Source organism: Mesocricetus auratus, unplaced genomic scaffold (genome assembly GCF_017639785.1).
Source record: "Mesocricetus auratus isolate SY011 unplaced genomic scaffold, BCM_Maur_2.0 Super-Scaffold_4256, whole genome shotgun sequence".
Lineage (NCBI taxonomy): Eukaryota > Metazoa > Chordata > Mammalia > Rodentia > Cricetidae > Mesocricetus > Mesocricetus auratus.
Genome location: NW_024429182.1, coordinates 61,809,542 through 61,825,170, shown reverse-complemented (window position 1 = coordinate 61,825,170; position 15,629 = coordinate 61,809,542). Strand labels below are relative to the sequence as shown.

General features: G+C 45.2%; 1 long non-coding RNA gene across 1 annotated transcript; it reads left to right on the top strand.

The window, feature by feature from the left end:
- The first annotated feature begins 234 nt into the window (after window positions 1-234).
- On the top strand, window positions 235-15,032 carry LOC121134527. The gene is made up of 4 exons (XR_005871621.1): window positions 235-301; window positions 1,957-2,132; window positions 14,083-14,194; window positions 14,798-15,032. It is a non-coding gene; the product is annotated as an uncharacterized LOC121134527 (long non-coding RNA).
- The last annotated feature ends 597 nt before the right edge of the window (window positions 15,033-15,629 follow it).

The following is a 15,629-nucleotide window of genomic DNA, read 5'->3' as shown; positions in this document are numbered from 1 at the left end:
TGCTCTTGATTGTGGGTGTTATGTGACCAACTGTTTTAAATCCTGCCATTGTGACTTTTCTGCAAAGATGGACTATAACTGTGAGCTAAAATATAAATTTCTTCTTGCCAGAACATTTTATCACAGTAACAGAAATGAAACCAGGAATTCAGCTGCCTTGGTATATACCAACTGCTTCAAACCCTGTCATTGTGACTTTTCTGCAAAGATGGACTATAACTGTGAGCTAAAATCTAAATTTCTTCTTTCCAGGATATTTTATCACAGTAACAGAAATGACACCAGGAATCCAGCTGCCTTGGTATATAAACTCTACATTCTAAATTAGATGGGCTGTGGTCAGGCATAGCGGTCCTTACTGGGAGGGACATTCCAGGTCCTGTCCACATGGCATCACTGGAGAGAGGGCCCCTGTCTATTGTCCTTGCTGATTCTCTCCGAACCACAACACTTGAAGTTTCTGTTACTTTCTGGAGAGAAGCTGGTGGGAAGTTGGGGGAGCCTCAGACAGGCCTTGGTTTGTATGTATGTATGTATGTATGTATGTATGTATGTATGTATGTGTGTATGTATGTATGTGTGTATGTATGTGTGTATGTATGTATGTATGTATGTATGTATGTATGTATGATGTATTTTTCGGATCTCCCTTGCCCATGTCTTCACTAGACCATGTCCTTCAAGGGATGAATGGAGAGTTGAATCTCCTTAAAACTAGACTGTGTCCCCATGGCCATAGTTAATGAAGCACCTTGCAGAGGAGGCAGCTCTGAAGAAGGCTCAATGACGTCTGACAATGGCTCCATCCCATGTGGCCCTCTTTAGCCTGGGTTTCTGGTTGGCAGAGCCATCGTTACAGAGTCGTGGTTCCATGGGCACTGTCTTCCTGGTGCTCCTTGCTCTCTCACGTGAAGCTGAGGACTCCTCCTGAGAAGCTTAGCAATGGGCCACTTTGAGCTTTAGCACAATTCTTAATACTATTTATCTCAGCCAGGCTCCAAGCTGAGGTTTTGCGCACTATCAAGAGAACAAAGCAATGCTAAGCTCATAATGCTGCTGGAAATGCCCAGAAGTTTGTTTGATTGCTGCCTGAAGACTTTGTGTGCTTGCATGCTAAAGAAAAAAAAACAAACCAGTTTGTTATTAGTGACCAAACCAAGCACAGCCACCCCTCTGCTGGGACAGCAGTGCTGTTTGACTTCTCTGGTTGGGCAGCTTTCTAGAGAGCGCATGAACACTTGGCAAAGTAGACTCAAGGCTTTGTACTTGACACCTGAGGCGAGATGGGGTGGTGAGGGGCTGTGACAGTTAGTTTAATTGTCATTTGGAAACAACTTAGAATCGCACAGGAAGAGTCTCAGTGAGGAATGGTCTCGATTGTCTGATTGTCTTAACTGGTGTGGAAAGGTGGGTGACACCATTCCTGAGGTTGGGGCCCTGGGCTGTGTAAGAGTAGAGAAAGATGAGCACTATGTAGGCATGCATGCATTCATTTCTCTCTGCTCTGGACTGTAGATGTGACATGTTTACAATGGTGGTTCCTGATACTGACCTCTGACCTGAGATGCCACTTGAGATGGAAGAGAACTTTCCAAAAAGATGCTTAGAGATCTTGGTAAAGAATGTGAAACTCCCATGGTATTAGGAATGAGAACTGTCCTAATTGGAATTAACTGTCAATTTAGCACAGCTTAGAATCCCCTGAAAAAGAGTCTCAGTTGAGTACTTGTCTTTATTGGATTGGTCCGTAGACATGTCTGTGAGGGATTATTTTGATCTTCATGATTGATATAGGTGGGTCTAGCTCACCATAAGAGGCACCACTCCCTGAGCACGTGGTTCTGGGCTGTACAAAGAAGCTAGTTGTGTATGAACCTTACTGAGCCAGAGAGCAAGCCAACGAGCAGTATTCCTCCATGGTTCCTGACTCCAGATTTCCACTCTGATTTTCCTCAGTGATGGGTTGTGGCCTGGAAGTGGAAGCTGAAGTAAGCCCATTGCTCTCCTGCTGCCTTGGGTCAGAGCATTTCATTACAGCCACAGAGTGGAGCTAGAACAGGGACCAATGACAACCTCAGCTGGGAATGATTCTGTCTTCGCAGGCGGTTTCTCTCTGTCTGACAAAGCCTGGGGTAAGTGGAACCCTGCCAGTGCCAGGCTCCATGTTTTATGAAAGAGTCTCAGTTTTGTGACTCTGTGATTTGCACAGCCTAATTGGCTATTTTTCTTTTAATTGTGAATAAAAAACCTTGCAAATGATTTTCCCTCTGGAGATGCTCCCTCATAAGGGAGAATTTAAAGCATCCCTTGAGATGGAAAACGGGTTTTTGTTGTTGTTGTTTTTAGACACAAGAGTATTGTTTTCCATTTTCTGTCATAAAACCCTTTTGTATAAGCTCAACAGGACCACATATCTCTCCCAAGGATGTTTAAATGCTACTTAATTAGATGAATTGTAAGCAGATATTTTATTATTCCTAAGGTAACACATAGTGTCCCCCCCCCCCAATCAGCACATGCACACTAGCGTTCAATGATTGAGAGAAGATGTGAAGGGCATCAACCTGTTGACAAGTGTCCGGGAAGACACAATTTACACAAGCTGTTTTCCCTGCACTAGAGCTCTGTAAGCTATGAAAGACTGTGCACTTGGATGGTCCAACCATAATTCCCAAAATGCTTGGAGGCAAATAAAGGGATATCTTTGGGTCACTGCCTTATTTCTTTTTTCGTGTTTACCACAGAACCCTGCTTTGCAGTGTCTCACAATTTCTCTGTTTTCTGAGCTAAGCAGGGACTGCCCACTTCTCATTTCCCTTTTCAACCTAAAACAACAAACCTAAGACATTTTAAAGTGCAGGGACATATCCTACAATGAGTCTGAAAAAAAGGGGGGGTTTAAGAAAAAGGCTATGGTGACACTGGAATGCTTTAAGAAAAGGTGATATATTTATACAATAGGAGGTGTGTAGTCTGAAGGAAGGTGGAAACGGCTATTTGCAATAACACGGATAAAGGTGGAGGATATTACACCGAGCAAAATAAGCTATAGATAGCAAGACACACACCATTTACACGAGGAGTCTAAGAGTCGCCATGTGGCATTGGATAGCTACAGGACATTCTGTCAGAGAAGAAGAAGGTGGGAAATTATTAATAAGAAGATACAACACTGAGTCCCATAAATGTTGTAGTGATTTATTGTACAGCATCAGGCCCTAGTTAATGCCACAGTGTATACTTATAAATTTACGGAGAAGGTAGATCTTATTTTAAGTTTTCTTACTGTAAAAATAATAAATGGAGAGCAGATGATAAATAATGAATAAGTGAGCAGGAACTCTGTGAAGTGATGGCGTGTGTGTGGCCTGGACTTTGCTGTTGGTGTCACCGGTTCTTATGCCTTTCCTTTGTGTATGATAAGCATGGACAGCTTTCTGTATAGTATCCATGCCTCAAAAAAGTGCTCATAGGGCTGGAGAGACGGCTCAGCTGTTAAAGGCTAGGCTCACAGTCAAAAATATAAAAAGTGCTCAAAAACAGAGAAGATACCAGATGGGAACTTCAGAGAAATCACCCTCCAAAACCAGTATTGAGAACTTAATGCAGCTTAAGGGGCTGGATTAGCATGGCCAGCGTTGAGAGACAGGCAGGAGGTGATGTCACCTTGATGCTGGGGCTGCTGAGGCATGTCAAGGAACTCTTACTGATACATGCCTGAAGAAGGGGTGTGTCACCCCCAACCTACGCATCCTAACGCAGAGCAGCCTGGGATGAGGCAAAGAGCACACCAAGGATTGCCTTCTGATTCTCACAGAGCAGTATGCGGACTCTGGGAACAGCTTCTCTGTGGGAGTGAACTCTTCCTGCATCTGCTGTGGAGAGTATGTCTGTGGAGCACTTCTCCTGGTTTCTCCACCCACTGGCCCCACCCAATTCAGCCTCCCCTGCAAAAGCAAAGTGGTGGAGACTGCTGAGGGATCCCCTCTCAAGCATGTCCTGTGGGTTTTTATGGAGCATCCCAGCTCCATGTGTACAGACATGGCATCTGTCTCTGTGCCACCCTAGTGTCTGCCAGGTCCCACCTCCTGTTTTGTTACCTGAAAGGTATAGTGTTGTGTGGAGAAGTTGATGTTCTTGGCAGGGCAAATGTGTTCTCACTGTGGAACAAGCTTAGTCAGATAAATTTTCATTGCCATTGTGTCCCAGGGAGACTTTCAGAGACGCAGCATCCTTCCTGCACATGTCTCTGTAAACCTGAGCCCATTTTCCTCACACCCACTCCTGCTATGAGCCTGCACAGTGAGATGAATCTCTTCCCACCATCAGCAGGAGATGCACCTGTAGATCTCACAGGATGCTGGCAGGGAACCCCCTTTCCTCTTCCATGTCCCAGGAAGAGTGGCATCTCTAGCATGGGATTCTCTCAAATGAATGTCCCCTTGTCATTGTTTAAAAGCAAGGTAACTACCCATTAAGTAGCAGAGGCTGAAGCTGGGTGATTGCATTGTTAACAAACAGATATAGTTAATGACAGACACTAGAGCAGAAGCTAATGGAAGCTGGGAGCATCTAGCTTCTAGCCTAGAGAAGGTTTCTTTAGAACTATTGATTCTGTTTTGTTTCTTAGCCCTTCACCCTTTTCAGTATAAACAGCTCTTGACTTTTGGTAGCTTAGATATGTATTTCCTTTCTTGGGCCATTTGAAGTCACTGACTCATGTCAGAGGTGTCTAAGGATCTGTACTTGTGCTGTGACCTGCACTGTTTTGGAATTGACCTGACTGGGGCAAGGGAAATGAAGATACATGTGCTAAAAAGATAGGATGGAGTGGGCTATGTTCTCTAATGGAGATATACCAGCAGCCTGGAAACTCAGTAAATTTAGTATATGATGCTGAAAGAGGAGGTAAGCTTATTATATACAGCTAGCTACTCTTAGTAGGAGGTCTCTGTAGAGCAATGGTTCTCAACCTGTGGGTCCTGACCCCATTGGGGGTCTAATGGCCCTTTCACAAGGGTTGCATATCAGATATCCTGCATGTCAGATATTTACATTACAGTTCCTAACAGTAGCAAAAGTACAGTTATAAAATGACTGGTTGGTTCTCACAACGTGAGAAACTGTATTAAAGGGTGGCAGCATTAGCATGATGGAGAATGGCTGCTGTGGAGAACAGTCTCAGACTACAGTCATTGGAAAGGACGCTGTGGTTGATAACACTCTGCAATACTCTTACCATCCACATTCCCACCAGGGGAAAGCCTTGCCATTAACCGGAGCCTGACCTGGGGAAGGGCTTGCTGTTTCCATAGGTTTGAGGTTTTGGCTGCTTGATATGGCCACACACATGTCAATAATAGGACTCTTCCCCCACTTGCCTTCTGTTTGCAAAGTACACATAAGAGCCACAGACACAGGCTTCTGTGTACCCTGACAGACTAGTCTTCCAGTACTACTTACCATCACTCCACAAAAGGCTGCTTTACTTGTATCTTCACTGTCAAAATAAACTAACCTAAACAGACCAGCAAACAAGCAAAATCCCTGGATCACTCAGTTGAATGCCCGGCAGGAAGGTTAGTGTTAATGGTCAATCCTCCAAGCTCCTGCTGCCATTACTTCCCCATCAGGAGCTAAGTAGACCCCTTCTTCATTAAGTGACTTTGGTCAGTGTTTTATTTCAGCAACAGGAACAACTTCACACTTGTATGCTGAGGAAAATAAGATTTTTAAATGGTAACTTCCATTCTCAAAGGATTAACTACTCTTACTTCTTTAATGGCTGGAATTGATAGTCCATGTGCATTATAGGACAATGGTAAGATGAAGTCAAGTAGAAAGGAAAGTCATGTGAAATGCAGTAACTCATTTGTTTGAAGTTGTTTCGACTCCTAGCTTAATGGAGTCGAAACAACAACAACATCAGAAACGTTCCCAAAATGCACTGCCATTTACATAGAAACAACACACATGCCTCCACAGGCATCTCACTCTTGGAGACATGTCCATACATCTCCCTCATCCCTGATCTCTGCTCTCCTTTCTCTAACAGGACTTGAAGGATAGAGTCAGCATTTGGTGTGTGATGCATTTGTCTATCGCTTTTTCCTGGCCCAATAGTCTTTGCATACACAAATTGCTGCCAGCTACTTTCTATTTTCCTGACTAGGAACTGCTGCATTGTGGGTTCTGTGTGATGGATTTAAGAAAATATGTACATTATTATTTTCAGGCTTGACTTTCCTAAGCACAGGAACCATCGCTGAGAAGTGAAGGATAGGTGGTGTTGTGTGCTCTGCTCTGCTGTTCAGCTTCTCCACCCTGATCTTGTCCCAAACATGGGTCTTGTCCCAAATCCTGGTCAGATTTCCAGAGGGCAGCAGAGTGAGCCGGCAGCAAGACAGGTGTCAGTTAGAGGCTGTGAAGAGTCTGGAAAGAGCTGGCATTCGCTTAGAGCGAAAGCAGGACCCACATGATCCAGTGTGGGAGAACTGGGCAGCTGTCAGAGCTACCCTGATTGGCTTTGGTGCTGTTTGATGTGGAGGCCATGGGGGTGAAAATGATTTGGGCTGGCTGGGGAGAGTTGGGCAGCAGGTGCGGGTGTGCTGCAGTCTAGACAGGAGGCTTAAGAGGCCAGCAGGACCTGAGGGCTCAGACAGGAGTCACTGAGCTACAGCATGGCTTGTGTTTGGAGGTCATGAGCAAGAGAGGAGTGACAGAAGCAGACGTCTCCATTGCTTTTCTGGTTTTGGTTTCCTTCCTTCCTTCCTTTCTTCCCTTTTTCATCCCCCCCTCCCTGCCTGCCTTCTTCACTTCCTGCCTAGGTTTCTTCGTTTATTTTTTTCTGTTGTATGACTTTCTTAGGGATATATAAATAAATATGCGTTCACCTCAGACAAGTCTCTGATTGACCAAAGACAGGATCTCACCAAGTATAACCTGATGAGTTAGTGCATTTATTAGGGTTACTTACATGGGTGCTCATAAATCATGGATGAGTCAAACTACATCACCAGAAAACTCATCTCTTCATGGGTGATGACTTATAAATGCTACACCCCTGTTGCTCCCTGCTCAATCTGTGGGCATCTCCACTGAAGAGTCTCCTCTCCCCAACAATTTTTATTGCTTGTATTATTTCCAAGATGGCTTTTGAGTCTTGTAATTATTGGTGCATTTCCCACCATCCTGGTTTTTCTTCAAGAGGGGATGTTTGCTTTGGGAGGAAACAGCTTTGGCTTGCAGTTTTCTCCTATTTTACTAGAAGTGAAGGTGAGATAATTGATTTGAGATTTCTTTCTGTTTCAATCTAAGAACTCACTGTTAAGAATGTTCCTGTGAACCTTGCCTTAGCTGCATTCCACATATCAACATGTTGTGCTTTCATTTTTATTTGATTAAAAATAGTTTGTGATTTCTCTTGCGATTTCACCTTTGACTCATGAGTTACTTAGAGTGTGTTGTTTAATTTGGCATTTGGACATTTTTTAGATATATTTCTGTTACTGATTTATACTTTAATTCTATTTGGGTCAGAAAATACACTGTGCATGATTTTAATTTTCTTATATGTGTGCACATCTTTTTTCAGCCTGACCGTGTCCTATCTTCATGAGTATTTATTTTTAATCTTTCAAAGAGTTGTCCTCTATTGCCTGCGGGAGGAATGTCTTTTAAAGGCCAATCTGATCAAGATGGCTGATGCTGGAGCTTAGAGAGTTTGTGTCCTCACTGATGTGAGATCTGCTTGTCCTTTTGCTAGTTTGAGACAAAGTATCACTCTGTAGCTAAGGCTGCCCTGGAATGTGTGTGTCTCCCAGGCTGGCCTCAAAATCCAAATAGTCCTACTACCTCAGCTTTCTAAATATTGGGATCACAGGTGTGAGACATGTATATGACAATTGTGTCTTCCACTACTCAGAGGACTGCTGATATCACCAACACGTTCTTGTGGTTTCTTGTGATAATTACGTTTATATTAAGCCGGGGTTCTCATAGACTGCATGTGTTTTTGTAAGTTTTTTATGCAGTTTGGTTGTCTAAATTGTTTTTAGACCATTTTCTAGGCTGAAGAGATGGTTCAATGGCTAAGAGCATGTATTGCTGCTGCAGAGGACCTATATTCAGTCCCTACCTCTCACGTTAGGTGGCTTTAATTGCCTGTAACTCCAGCTACAGGGGATACTTGCAGTCACATGCACATACCAACACACAGACACACACTCATATACACAATTAAAAATAAGACAATCTTTTAAAAAGACCACTCGGATGTAGTAGAATTACTCATCACACGGAATTTCAGACACTCTCTTGCTAGCTGTTGGTTGGACTTAATTTCAGCGCACCACTACCTTGACTCCTCTACTTAATTTCAGCGCACCACTACCTTGACTCCTCTACTTAATTTCAGCGCACCACTACCTTGACTCCTCTACTTAATTTCAGCGCACCTCTACCTTGACTCCTCTACTTAATTTCAGCGCACCACTACCTTGACTCCTCTACTTAATTTCAGCGCACCACTACCTTGACTCCTCTACTTAATTTCAGCACACCACTACCTTGACTCCTCTACTTAATTTCAGCACACCACTACCTTGACTCCTCTACTTAATTTCAGCACACCACTACCTTGACTCCTCTACTTAATTTCAGCACACCACTACCTTGACTCCTCTACTTAATTTCAGCACACCACTACCTTGACTCCTCTACTTAATTTCAGCACACCACTACCTTGACTCCTCTACTTAATTTCAGCACACCACTACCTTGACTCCTCTACTTCTTCATAAAAAGTCCTGCTGCCTTTCCTCTCAATTTCTCAGCATACTATAGACCATGGACTATACATAGTCTGTTGTCAACATGACACTAATGTGTATGGCCTTTGTCCCCCATTGGACTGCAGGTCCTCCAGCCTTGAGACTTTGCTGTGGTGTCCTCTCAGTCGCCAGCAGAAAGGAGATCTACAGGAGTTTCCTTCCCAAAGAGAGTGACCTTATCCTGACTTCCTCACTCAGTGCAGATGCCAAGTGTGTGTGGGGGTGCAATCATGTGACTTACACATGGGTTCCTGCTGCTGCTGCTTCTGTTCCACTAGCCCCAAAATGCCCTGATTAGTTTTCTCAGAAAGGTGACAAAATACCTTACCAAGGCAGATTCAGGAAGAGACGGTTTATTTGACTATACACTAGAAGTCCGAGAGTGCAGGCTGCTAGCAATCACAAGGAAGGCCTGAGAAGCTCTAGTTTGGGGAGGGGGCAGGAGTGCGAGGTGGCAGGTCACATTACACCTGAAGTCAGGAAGGAAGAGATAAATGCTGGAACTCAGGTGATTTTCTGTAATGTCTAGTGCTGTTTCAGGGATGGACCCATCTGGGGCAATAAGGGAATAAAGAAAAGATGGACAGATGGACACACAAACAGAAAGCTAGGGTCGGGTAGTCCCTAGTCCGAGCTCTTAGATGGAGAAACCGTAGCGTCCTGGAAGTGCAGCATGTTTATTATATAGATTTGAAGAGAGGTGGGGTTATCGCATGTTGAATGAGTAGGCTCAATTATTATTCACAGATAAACAAGGAGGCAGGGGCTATGGTATGCAGCTGGATCAAGGAGACAAGTCTGGCCAATCTTTGTAGGAGGCATCTCTGTAGGTAACTAGTCTTCCAGCTCTAAGTATCCAGGGGGAGAAAGATATAGTGAACATTTTCTGCACATACTACCAATAGTCATACTCTGACTCCCAAGGAGGACTGTGCCATTTTCCCTGAGCCTTACCCAGGGAAAGCTTTGCCATTTCTCCATGCGTCTGAGGCTCTAGTGTCCTTGGCATGGCTGTGCCTGTGTTAATAACATGCATTCTACACAGGACTTCACTCATTCAGGCCTTCCTCCCCTCCCTACAGTTTTCTCCTTTTTATTTAGTTCAGGACACAGCTCATGGGATGTTGCTGCCCACACATTTAGGGTGGGCCTTCCCTCCTCAGTTGAACCTCTCTGGAAGTACCCTTGTAAGGTATGTGTCCTGGGCAATTCTAAATCCAGGTAAGCTGATAATGAGAATCAAGCATCATTGTGATCTACAGTGAAATGTCTGTGTCCCTTCAAGCCTACTTGGCCCTTCATGGGTGTTGATGGTCTACAGAAGGTCTCTTCCACAGCCCACTTCTATCTACCTCACTAGCTCTCTCCCCTCTGACCTCAGTGAGGGAGGCATATCTGTACTAGCTGCAGCCCCCTGCAAGTTCTGGACACGATCTTGACCTTCATGCATCTCATCCAGACATTCTTTTTGACTTCTTGTCTTGAGTGAAGAAACCATCTTCCCATAAGACCCATCCTTGACTTCTTCAGAGTCTCACTAAGCCACATTTCACCACTTGGTGCAGAGTCCTGTTCTTTCATCTGATTCTTTTCCTCGTGTCATTTTTCCCCTTATCCTTGACCTTGGTTCTCTAAGACTAGAGAAGAGGTCCATACCTAGTATTTCTATCCTTTCCTCATCTAGGCAGGTCCCCTGCCTCAGAATACTGTCCCCTCCAGTGGACATGTAGCTTCCTTTTTGTCCTCCCTCGAGCTCTCTTTGGATGATGTGTTAGTTTTCTGTTGCTGTGATGAAACACAAGCAGGAAATGGGTTGAGGCTATCAATGCCCCAGTAATGTACCTTTTCCAGCCCCACCTCCTGAAGGTTCCACAGTCTTCCCAAACAGTGCCGTGAAGGAGGCCCAAGTGTTCAAATGCACGAGCCATGGGGGACACTCTCACAACAGATGAGTAGTTGTCAGGTTATTCCCAGTCCTGGTCCTTCTCTGTCTCCCCTGGTGTTGGGGGTCTGTCATGTCAGCACTTGCACCCCGGTTCCAGGTTGCTCTGCGTCTTGGGACAGAGACACTGTGTAGAAAGAGTCCGCATCTCTTCATCTTCGTCACCCCAGTACCTGGCTAAGTAGCTGCTTGGCAGATGCTCATGTGAACACTGTTGTCGTTCTTGGCCTCGGTTGCTAGGCTTTACTGCAAATGGCAGAAGGGCCAGTTTGCACTTCCATTTTTGCCCTGGCTACTGCCCATCTTTAAAACAATGGAGTGAAGTACAAAGTAGGAACGAAGGCAGCTCTGGAGAGATACCTATGGCCACTCAGAACCCCTCGAGAGTTGCCCTGTGCAGACTTACACTTGACTCCCAACTTGGATGCAGACTGTAGACCAAGAAATGACTAGAGTGTCATTACAGACCTCAGCAGGGCTATACCTTGTGGTGCTGTCTCTAAGTTATTTCACCACAAATGATTTCTTCCCTCTGCAAATGTGTCTCTGTATCAACATGGTTTGCTTTGCCTTGTTTACCCCTAATTTTCCAGTGTACTTCGAATGCTGGGGAGTCTAGATTCTTCCATGTCCTGAAAGAAAATTGCCCTGTCATGTCACATTAACGACAGCGGAGCATTCTGTCTGAGGGCCACTGAACCCTGCTGCTGGATTGACCCATGTGCAGGAAATCACCTCCCACTTCCCAAAGTGCTCTTGATTTCTTGATTTGACCATTTGTCAGGTTTCTGTCGTCTGCATCCCTGGGGGAACTGTCCCTCGGGACAAATAGAAGACTTGAAGGGAATAGAATGTTTATCTATCTCTAGGAAACATGACTAGCTTGTTACAAAATGTAAGATTGGAATTGAAAAAGCGTGAGATTGGAATTGAAAACTGCTCTTTTTGGATGGAGTCCTGCTTTTGAGACATCGGCTTCTGGGATATAGTGGAGATGCCTGTTTATTGGGAAAGAGCTTCGAGATGAGGCCTTTCTTAGCGCTTGTTACAGGAGATCGAGTGTGGACATGGAAACTTTGGTTTGAATATTTAGATTAACATGCCAATGGAAAATATTAATAATTCAATAATAGCTGTAAAATGGCTAAATGTTTTTAGGTGAAAAGTGTAGCAGAGACTTATCTGCATCAGGTTCTGCAATGGGTATTCAGTCCAGCTCCTGGAGGGAATATGTGGCCATCTTACAGGGAAAGCCCACAGGCAGGTAATGTGTTTATTGACACTCTTGCTAGTTTGAATGTTATGTGTAAGTGTATATGCAAATGTGTGCACATTCCTGGCTGAGGAACATCCTGAAGCCTGGGGCCTAAAACTGATGGTCTCAAATTTGGTCTTCTCTGGACGTTCGGGGAGTCTCAGGGATGTGAAACTGTCTCCACCGGCCCTCCAAATCTGGTGAGATTTTCCCCTGTGCCAAGGACTTCAGTGTTTTGGTTGGTACTACCTACAGGAAGTTCTGGTTTAAAAAGAGTAGGAAGAGTGTCTTTGGCAGACTCACAGGTAGCTTCTCCTTAGGCCAACAGATCGCCAAAGGGGAAACACCAAAGGGGAATGTGGGCTGGCATTTCTCTTGGAAGAAGTTAATAGTCAGAATTCACAGGGGAGGCAGTCAGTGACTGCTGGCAACTGCAGTGAGGCCTGGTGCCTGTCACAGCATCTCTAGGAGATGTGAACGCCAGTCAGCTTTTCACATGCCGCAGAACCCGGTGAAACAGGCTTCCAGCTCTCCACCTCTTCCAGAACTGAGGAGAAGGCAGCTGAGCGACTGCTGTGAAGAGTTAGTTCTCTTGGGAGAGCACTGAGGCCCCTCCAGCTGTTTCCAAGCATGAAGCAGCCTCCCCAAGGAGACAGCGACCTAAATGGAAAGAATTAGGCTGCATTAAATGACTCATTAAATGTCTCCTTCATAAAAGCAGAAGTGTGAGTAGGGATGAGGAGCCAAGGGGGAAACAGCTTGAGAGGTGTTGGAGAAACAGAGCCTGAAGGCATCTATTCTTTCCTGCTAGGCCCTAGTCTGTGTGGAATACTGGCCTGGATAAGTCTGCTGCCTAATCTGGGAATGTGTGGGCCTTGGCATGTGTTTACTGAATGGGCTTAAATGAGTGAGGTCATGGCCACCAGGTGACAGGTGAATAGCATGAATGCTTACCCAAGCCTACAGCCTGTGAGACAACCTATATCTATCCAACAAGTCCCCTTCCCCAAGATGTCACCTGTTTACTTCCTTCATACAGTCAGCGTGGCAAGATTCTTGGTCATTGGTGGCACCTCCTGCCATACCGAATAAAGGGCCTATGATATGTAAACATCTGGAAAACCCAGATGATCTAGAGCACTTCAAAAGACAGATCTGCTTCAGTGCCAGGTTGGAATAGTACCTGAGGCCTGACTGTTCAGCTCCATGCCCACACAAGTTCTGCCTAACCTTCTGGCTTGTAGTGTTGCATTTCTATAGTTGCAGCCAGACTCACCTGAGACATGTGACTTTATTTCCAGTCTTTCAGTAGGGAAAGCTCAGGACAACTTGGGACACAGTCTGATTTCTAGAAAGAGAGAATTCTTTCTTGAATGGCAGGCACAGAATAGATGGAGTAAAGCGGCAACCAGTAGGGGTGTTGCTGGCTGCAATGTCAAAATTGTGTTTATAGTCTATAGAAGCCAGCTGAGTCTGCCAAGTGTCCTGAGCCCAACATGACCTTTGGAAGAAAAGTGTTAACAAGGAGTGTTTACAGAGGCAGCAAACATGGGGATTAATAGGATACTCCTGTTTTGAAGGTTGTGTAGTTAGGAGGGGGTCCAGGTTCTTGATTCAATTTGGCTCCTGTCTCTGAAGTGCGCAGATATGCTTGTTTTTGTACAAGTAGGAGAAAAGGCCTGAAGGAAAGACAGAGGATCCACAGGCTTGGACCAAGTGGGACACATTTGAGCTATGTCGAGGCTTCATGTCATCAAGAGGGGACAGAAGAGAGTGCCGTGAATGAGAATCCCTGGAACGAAGCTGTGTCTGCTAATGCTGATTGGCTAATTAAAGCTTTGATGACTTTGGAGAGGATGGGATGTTGCAGATCCAGAGCCTAAATACAGTTGTGTTGGAATGCTTTTAGTCCCCTAAATAGCCATTTCTTGCCCTGCTCTGTTATATCTGACATTTACACACATGTGTGCACACACAGATAACGTAATAGTAGATAAATAGAAGATATCACGGATAACTGGTAAACAGAGCATGCCTTTGTCTCTACCTCCTAGGAAACCTCACTGGACACCCTGGCCCCTGGGAGTGAAACTCCCATCCCGACTGGGTACTGAACTTCCTGAACAGCCAACCGACACCTAGCCAGCAGAGCTGATACACGTGCAGGTGACTCTTTAGCATCTCTGGTCCCAGAGTCATGTTGTTTATGACAGAGTCAGGGGTTTGGGTACTAAGTGGGTGAAAGGATGCTGAGTCTGGAGATGCGTGCTGCACAGGATGGGTCTGGCAGGCAAGGTTTTTGGTTTAGAAGAGATGTCTTTTAGGTAAGATAGGCTATCTTGAGAGAGGAACAACTTGTAAGTGGTTGGTGCAGAAAGACAAGGAAGGACCCCTCATCCTAAGGAGAAAATTTGCCTCTGGTACAGGGCCTGGAGCACCACGACCAATGTTCTGCTTAAAGACAAGACACTGTCTCCATCTATTGTTAATTGATCACTCCATTCTTGAATACTCCATCTCAAAAGGCCCACCGAACCTTGTGTATACTAGTTTCTCCCAAGGGGGAGGCAGGGGTTCTGATAACCTGGGCCAAACTGAGCCTGAAGCAGGGAGGAAATGCCTGTTCTGGATTGCACCCAAATCTGTAATTGCAAACACATTATTTTCTCATACTTTCTGAGTGGACTGTTTATACATTTATTGTACAGCATAGTGGGAATAATACCTTGATTACTTTGGCACTATTTAATATGTATTAATATTTTTCAGGCTCAAATGTAATTTCTCCTGAAATGATCCAGCGGCCCCATGCAGTCGAGGCTTGCCTGGCCCCTCTTTGCTCAATAATGGCGGCTGTGCAGCTGCTTTAAAGCACACTGGCACTTGGCACCAGTGAACATGTCCTTCTCTTTTATCACACCCCAGCCACAGCCTCTGGACCTGCCTGACTCACAACTCACCAAGTTTTGGATTCTGGTATATATATAAATGTAAACTAATTATCATGCAGTATTAAAATGCACACTTAGTAAGGGAGCGGTCATTATTTCTCTTTCATTATTGTTCTAGCCATTTGTTCCTCCGTGGTTTAGGAAAATATGATTAAGCCTTGTTTCTGTGGGGAGGAAGAAAGTGCGGCCCACCTCAGCCTCTTTACAGTCATGTGTTAGAAGTTCCTCCATCCTGTTTTCCTGGAAGGGATGGCTGCTGATCTGCTTGGTCAGTTTTGTGCCATTCCCCTCCTCCAGATACTTCCTTCCATCCCTGCTAACAGTCACTAAGGCACAAGGAAGGGCAGGGAAGACTTGTGGCGCATGAGGAATCTAGGCCACAAATGCCCGCATCCAAAGGTCCTGCCTGTTAGCAGGGGCTCCACCCACTGTTATGGACAGGGTCTCCATACGAGGCCTCACAGCCTCTGAGAAGCTCATCTGTCTCTCTTCAGGCTCTTCTCACCCACTGGGCAGAAATGCTTCCAAGCTCTGAAGACTTAGCTCCCACAAAGCACACCTCCTTTCCCCAGACTGTCCAGAGTCCAGCAGCCACTGTGTCCTCCACACCTAGAGGCTTGGCCCCTCTAATGCCCTTGCTGAAGGGTTGT